Genomic DNA, 8,876 nt, shown 5'->3' on the forward strand with positions numbered 1-8,876 from the left:
TACTCGTGGCAAAAAGTGATGTGCTAAGCAATACAGCTTAGTGGTGCTAATATAAAATAGAAATAATAAACTAAATTAATTGAATATGCAGAAATTGTATTATTATTTTATGCAGACTAAATTCTTAGTAAATAGTTATAATATTATTCATTTAATACTTTTTATGTTCATTATTTTGTTATAATTTATTAAGACTTATTTTGGTTGCCCAAGTAACCTATACCAGTGACTGGACTGGATAAACGGGTAAACTGGCACTGGGTACGAAGTATCTCGGGCCGTCACACCATCGATTACAAAGTGTCTGCCAGGTATGCAATAAAACGGCTAACAAGCCATAACAAGCATCGGGCACAAGGCAAAGTGTGTCAAGCATAGCAAAATGGCCATAAGCCATAATATCATAAAATGACATAAAATATCACAAATCATGGAATGGCATAAAGCCATATGCATTACTGCTATCGGAATCCTATTGGAATGCCAACCTATCCAAACTAATCATTCTAGGCATACTAGGGCATGTTTACAAAGTTAGTTGTTTATTTCCTTATATTTTATGTTTATTGGTTACTGTTCACCTTGCTATTCATGCACAAATATTGACTTTTTCATACATAATAGATATGTTAGTTATAATTACACCAAAATCCCACATTTTGAATTTTACACTTGTTGGCATCAATTGCCAATCTCAATTCAAAGTTCATTAAAAGTTATTTCAAATTTTCAGATTTCATGGCCAATGTTTATTGTTCCATTGGACCAATCTTCAATGGGATTTTGGCTAAATTTCCTTTATCAAAGTTGTTCCTTAATATGTCTTCTTTAATTCCATTTTTGAATCACTCCATTTGAAGTTTTGTAGCTCAAGTTATGGTCTTTTTACCATAACTGGCTAGATTGGTTTATTATCCAGATTTTCTGGGCAGGATTTGGTTCTGACAGTTTTGATGTCCTGATTTTGGCTAGCAATTTAAATAGGTTATGGTCAAAATTTGAGTTTCTATGCTTCATAAAAGTTGTTCTAAATTGTCTTAGCTTTCCATGGCCATAAAAATCAGATCATTTGGACCTCTCTACACAAAGCTATGACCAATTGAACAAATACTATTCATTTGGTCAATTTTCCAGGTCCAGAATTATGATACCCAAATTTAGGCAATTTTTAGGTCAACTTAAGTTAGTTTTCTGAGCTGGGTCCCTGCATTAAAAATGTGACATTATATGCCTAATTTCACCTCCAATTGGCCTTGCACCAATTGAAGCCACACAAATCAAGTTAGGGCTACCCAAACCTACTGGACTCAAAGTCCAGAATTTCCAACAGATGGGCAGCCTAACCAATTCATTAACCTATGCCACAATTGGTCTCAATTTAAGGTCAATTCATCACTAATGGTCACTAATTGACCATTAGAATATCACTTCACCATCAATTCAACAAACCCTAATTTTTGCTCTAACCCTAATTCCTAAAGTTTACAATTTTCACCATACATGAACAATCAAGCTCTCATCATTATATTCTCATCAAGGGCAACAACTATACTAATTTAATTCAAAGAAAATCATCAAAACCCCAACAATTTTAATGGCTACTAAAAATTTAAAAGTTGCCCTAACATGCATATCTTTGCTTAATTTCCTCAATTCCTAGCTTACTTCATGCTACTAACATTGAATCTAAAGAAAGAGAAAGAGAAATGGGCACTAACCTTAGTAGGGCAGAATTTTCTCTTGTTAAATCTTCACTTGCTTGGCTTTTCTTGGCAGCTAAACACTTTCCCAAGGTGAAATATCAAGTTTTAATGAAAGAATTTATAGATTTTATGGTGAGAAATCAAGGGTTTAGCAAGGTGGATGGAAGGACAACAATGGAGGAGAGAAAGGGATGAGGTTCGGCCAGCTGAAAGGAGAAGAAAGACAACTGAATTTTTGTTGATTTTATCCCCTTTTAATTGTCTTATTGTGTGCTTGTCAAATTTTAATTGGTAGGAAATTTTAATTGCATCATACTTACTTAAGCATGATGTCAAAATTAAGCATTTACTCTCATTTTTCCTTTTTTTTTTTATACTCATTTTTAATTAAATTTTCATTAATATTTATTCACATTTTATGTTATAAATCTTACTTACTTGAATGGACAAGTTGGTAAAAAATCATCTTTGAAGGCAAAATGACCAAAATGCCATTTGTTTAGCTTATTGAGCCAAAATCGTCTGTACCAATTGATAAAATTTTCTTAGCATTTTTTTTTGCATTCTTTTGTCATCTAAGTCTCAATAACTCTTTACTGAAGTTTCAAAAATTATTTCACAGGGTTTTTCCTGAGTCTAGGGTTGCTAACTGTCTTCACAGTCCCTTCCCGTTAGGTCATCCATCGCCGGAGTACCGGCTCATTTAACCTTAATGTATTTTATTTCTAAAATTTTTTCTTAATTTTTCTTACAATTATTTGAGTTATTTATGACTTCTCACTCTAGTCTAAATATCGTCCGGACTGACATTAGTCCCCATAACAGTAGAATGTACGGATTAGCTAAAGTGAGGGCGTTACAGCTCTTCCCCTCTAATTAAAATTTTATCCTCGAAATTTACCTAATGCAAACAGTTGAGGAAACTATTGCCTCATCGTCTCTTCGCTTTCCCAAGTTACCTCCTCAGTGTTGTGGTGCATCCAAAGCACTTTTACCAATAGGATTTGCTTGTTCCTCAATTCCTTCACTTCCCGAGCCAGGATCCTTATGGGTTCCTCTTCATATTTCAAATCTAATTGGATTTCTATTTCTTCCATGGAGATGACATGCGAAGCCCATTTCCACAAGCCCTAAGGCAGTGCTCCAGTGATTTCGTTGGACGCGGTAAAAAGCTCCCTGAAAGATGGAAAACACGTCCCACATCGAAATGGGAGTGGAAAGTAATGATATATAAAATGGGAGAACTAATCACTAGAGACGCCTTTTTGTGGAATGGCCTGGAGAGTTGGAAGAACTCCAGGGTTAAGCGTGCTCACTTGAGAGAAATCCTAAGATGGGTAACCTCCTGGGAAGTTCTCCATTCCACTTATGGGACAAAACCGTGAGGCTTATGGCCAAAGTGGACAATTTCTCTAGTGGTTGGAGGCCCGACCATTACAAGATTATTATGTTTTTTGCTAAAGTTGTTTTTGTGTTAATTAATTTTAAAATTATATACACACACATACAAAACTAACAATGAAAAAGAGAAGAAAAATAAATTAAGTTAAACCTGATGAGCTGGGTGTTTTGGTTATGGAAGAAATCTATCTAGCAGAAGCCAATAAAACTTGAGGAAGAAGAAGTCACTACCCAAAATTTGATGTATTTTGCATCTTTTATAAAATTAATTTTTTTAATAGGTGTGTGTTGTCCTATTCTACAGATAAAAAACCTCACGTTGATAAAGACATAAAAGTTAAGGGGATAAATAGGCTGGAGTAATTTAGATCTAGATGCCCTTATAATACAATTACTAAGGGTGAAAGTAGATGGGTTTCAAAGCGAGGAAGAAGAAGGATCCGAGAGAATGAACAGCTGGGAGGATGAAGAAGGCCTTGCATGCAAGAGAGAGAAATAAAATAGAGATGAGAGAGAGTGAAAGTGATACATGGTGAAAGAGAAAGAAAGGGAATATAAAATTTTTAATCCTATTTAGATGTGATATATCATCATTTTACCGTTAAACTGACGATTGTAGATTGAATGATCGGAAGCGTGAAAAACACAAGTTTATACCGTTGAATTCAAAAATTTTCACCTAAAGTCACATGCATCATGCAAGATTTATTTTTATCTATTTGATTTCAATGATAAACAACATATTAAAACTCTTTTAATATGTTTTTTGGATCTGTATTTGCCATTTAAGATTTTAAAATTAATCAGATTAATTTTAGAACCCTAGATTAAATCAAGAACAAACACACTAACCTCTTGATGCACTGCAGTGTATTTGTGCCTTTCAGATGCGTCTTCAGGACAACAGATAGTGTCCCTCTAGCTTGTCCACACCAAGAACACCTATGGCAGCCCTTGAACAGCTTCTAAAGCTTTTTCTATGAATTAGAAAATCAAGTTCTACCTTTTAAGAGATTAAAGATGTAAACAGGATACTATAAACAATTTCTAGTATTTTTTAATTTAAGAGATTGTTTTCTAATCTCTTGGAATTGGTGAGAGATGAAGAAGAAGAGAGAATGGGAGCTTCAAGGTGGCGGCACAAAGGAGGATAGCTGCTGGTTGTATTATTTTCTTTTCATAACAACACTTATATAGCTAGGTCAACACATTAAACCCTTGCCACATGTCACCCTCTGATTGGTTCTAGGTTTAATTGATCCAATCACATTGTGCCAAGTGTCAAACCTATATTTAATCTTAATTTTAATCATCTTACATGATTAAAAGACATTTGGCAAGCTTATGTATAGTGCCATGTGTCACCATCTCATGGTGCCACATGTCACCCTGTGAAATGATCAAAATGCCCCTGTGTCTTAATTTTGAGTTCTCAACCCAAAATAATTATTTCTCTTCTTCTAATCAATTTATATCAAATATAAATCAATTAATTAATCTTTATTAATTAATTTCTCATTAATTAAATTCATATTTAAACACTTTAAATATAAATTTAACTTATACTATACATCCAATAATCTAGATTTGGTTTCAAGTCATGCTAGGGACTTTGCAATCTAATTGAAAACCAAACCTATTTAATTAATCAATTAAACTCTTTAATTAATTAATTAAATCATATTTAATTAGGTGATAACTTGTGTGTGTGTGTATGTAACTTACTAGGCTCATCACTAATTGATAATGAGACATGATATTAATATCATCAGAACTCTTTCTTACCATAAATGATTTCTCTAAATCATTTTATGCACCTCATAGACCATGGTTAACACCTAGCATAGCATGCCATGGCCACCCAATGAGTAATAAGGTTTACCTTAAATGAACCTATAATTATATGTTACCATGCACTAGAATCTCTCTGTTATAAAATCCCAACTCAAGCTGGAGTCATGGTTTATGTCAAACTCCATTTGCTATGAATATTATGTTCTCTTTTAATTCCAGTTCTTGATTAAAAGATTTTCTCATCAGAAACTCTTTTCTGATTAAATCTATCTGTCCTGGCCAGGAACTTGAAACATCAAGAACAATTAAATGAACATAGGATTTTATCTCTATTTACTTAGAGGACAGATTCCATCTTGATCAACACTTACCTCCATATATAACTAGTAGGAGCCAACACATGCCCATATACCCATACACAGTACAAGTATGAAAGCAGTATCAAACTCAAACCACCTATATACAAGATAACTGTGCTATCTCAGGTCTAAAGATTTTATGCACTGATATGATTTATGATAAAACATTGACAAGAGTAAACTACATGTGCTTGTCATAAGTGTCACTGGTTCGGCCTACTTATCATTTATAAGTGCCTATCATATTTGTCATATGGCATGAGACTGTCACACCTTACCCCTTTGTAAGGCATAACATGATCCCGTAGAATACCTAATGAACTACCGCACTTCCCCTACCGGTAACTCATTAAGTACCCTACAAGGGATTTTAAAACAATTTTCTTATTTTTGATAAGTGGTGAGCATTTTCTAATAAGTATTTAAAACATTTAGTTAATATTAAAACTAGTTAATATTTTTGGTCCATTTTAGTTATCCGCAAATTTTATAAAAATTTTGACAGAGTTTCCTCTGTATTTTGAGAAAACCGTTCTTCGAATACCTGTAAAAAGCACTTCTAAAAATTTTTCTCAACAGCTGCTTCAATTTAATACTCAATCTCAATCAATTTCTCAAATTCACAAGTTCAATAATTCCTTCAAAATACTGTCCATCAATATCATTTATTCATATTCCATTCAAGATAAACAATTTATATATTCATCATACTAAAATTTACATTCAGAAAGTCCAAACTAAAATTTATTACAACTTTTATACAAACTTTGTACAAGCTGCTCAAGACACATGTACATGTCCATACATTTATGTGCAATATATACATCAAAAGAAATATTTATAGTTAGGGTATAAATTATACCCGAAATCTTTAGGCTGGTAGCTTCTCACACCTCAGCAGCTCAGTCTGCTACTCCTCTAGTCTCTGTATCTGCGACAGCAATAAAAGCTATTGCTGAGTACTAAGACTCAGTGATGCACAATATACTAAAATAATCTTTATGCAAAACTTAAAGCACATTCATTCAAAAATTTGGCTAAACATGAAAATTAAATACAATCATGCATTGTGAGATTTTACATGTAAACCAAGTTCATTTCAAAGTATCAAAACACATTTCACAAAACCCACAGTTAGATCACGCCATTCGAAACAAATAGAATCTCAATAGCCAGAGGCTAAAGAGAAATCACATGAATCTCAATAGCCAGAGGCTAAAGAGAAATCATATCACAAGGCTAGCTAGCTCATATATATGGATATCCATTCACATCCTCTTCTACTAGCACACCTCAACACTTCTCCAGAGAAGGAATCAAAATTCAAAACTAATTATCCCCACTAGTCGTGCTAGTGAGGTGTTCAAATATATGGTCATGATACTGTGGTTTCAAAACTTATCTTAACAATTTGCTAAACATTGTCATTTCAAATATACACAATAACTTTCACAATTTAAATCAAAACATCATAAGTAAGGTCACAATACTTTCAACAATTCAAAGCAACAATAAAATGCATATTTCATTCATTTAATCAATGAATTTTTAAAGCATAGTAATGTTGTGCACAAACCTCAAACGAGTCGCCTGTTGGCCTTGACTCGACTCTTCGAGTTCTGTCCCGGTATTCTTTTCCACTGAAACACGAAATTTTCCAATGTTTCAGTACTAAAACTTAAAATAAATCCAAAATAAACTTAACTTCACATTTACCTAGCTCTAACGTGTTAAATTCGACGTTCTCGAAATTTTGTGTTTCGGGTTACTATTCACTACACTATTCAAGTCAAATTATTGACTTTCTAAGGCTTAATAGGTATGGGAACTCCAACTTCACCCACATACCACATTTTGGTCACCAAACTTGTTGGTTTTGGTCATTTGTTTAAAGCTTAGGTCATTTTGGCAAAATTGCCAATTTTCGGTTTTGGTTCTCCGAAGTTACACTATTCCATTGGTCGATCTACTGTTGGAATTTAACAAAACTTCCTTCATACAAAATGTTCCTTATATGTCTTAAGTGTATTCTCATTTTTGGATCACCTCAATCGGAGTTTTGTAGCTCAAGTTATGGCCAAAATAAGTTTACTGTTCACGTGCACTGTTCATGCTGCAATTTTGGGTTCTAGCAGATTTTGATTCAACTTTGGTCAATAATTTGATCAAGTTAAGTTCATAATTTGGTCTCACTTTCTTCATATGAAATGTTCTACTATGTCTAAGGTTTCCATCGATTCAAGAATCGCCTAAATCCGAGTTTTCTAGAGAGAGTTATAGCTATCCAAACATTACTGCCCAAATGAAAATCTGCAAAGTTGCAGGTTTGATAACTCAACTTTGCTCAATAATTTGAATGAGTTAATGGCATAATTTGGGGTGATGTTCTTCATGAAAGTTTTAGATCTATATCTCCTCTAACCCCTGGCCAAATTTCAGGTCAATTTGACCTGTCTAACTCGAGTTATGACCAAATGAACAGTTACTGTTCATTTGGTCAGTTTAGTGTAGTGGCAGCCTGCTATCATTTCACTTTGGTCAATTGTTTCACCAAGTTTTGGTCAGTTTTTGACCATGGTTCCTTAATGAAAATTATGCTCTTTTATGTCTATTTTCATCTCCAATTGGTGGCACATCCATTAGGCTTGTAAAATTTGAGTTTTGGTCCTTCAAAGTGGGTTTGGTCATGCTGCCAGCAGCATGACCATTGACCTACGAATTTGGTTTAATTTCTTACCATTCCCACACAACTTATTTGGTCATAATTGACCATTATTTCATTTCACAATAGGTTAAACATGCCATTTATGCATTTCTCCAAATTTTGGTTCATAAACCCTAGCATTGAAACCCTAATCTCACTAACTCTTACATTTAACTACTTCTAATGATTTTAATGTTAATCATTTAACTAAATAAGGTTTCTAAACTCATTCAATTGCATCATATTCATGCAAACCATACTCCTCTCAAGCTGCCCGAAATTTCAGTTTAATTCTTCCCCCATATTTGTTTCATTTAAATCAAGTTCTAAGCTCACTTAATTACCTAAACATGCATTTGAATGGATAAATAAAGAGTTTAGCATACTAACCTCAATTCAAATGCTAAGCCTTCAATTGTTCTCTTCCTTTCCTCTTTCTTTCTTGTGCTTAAGTTGAGATTAAAGGTTCTAGTGAGGTATTTAAGGAAGTTATGAAGGTTAAACAAAGAGAATTAAGCTTAAATGTAAGCTTGAAGGAAGAAATTTTCATGGAGGGAATTTGGGAATGATGGGGCGGCAAGATGGAAGGAAGAAGAGACTTTTCTAAATTTTTTTTTTGTTTTATTTTTCTTAGTCTTATCCCTTTTTGAAGACCAAAATTCCCTAATTAATAAAATAATTTAATTAAACCTTTATGACATCATACATGATGTTATCCCTTTGACTTTTCCAACCTCTTTCCTTTTTTTTTATTTATTTTTTTTTCTATTAGTTCTTTAATTTAATTCTCGATTCCGAAATTTTCTTTTCTCCGATTTTATTTGACAGTTAGGTCAGGAGTCAGCTCTCGGGATCAATTGACCAAATCGCCCTCGCCAGTTCATCCCGGTTTGCAAATAATCCAATATTTCTTCT

The sequence above is a fragment of the Hevea brasiliensis genome, chromosome 4 (genome assembly GCF_030052815.1).
Source record: "Hevea brasiliensis isolate MT/VB/25A 57/8 chromosome 4, ASM3005281v1, whole genome shotgun sequence".
Classification (NCBI taxonomy): domain Eukaryota; kingdom Viridiplantae; phylum Streptophyta; class Magnoliopsida; order Malpighiales; family Euphorbiaceae; genus Hevea; species Hevea brasiliensis.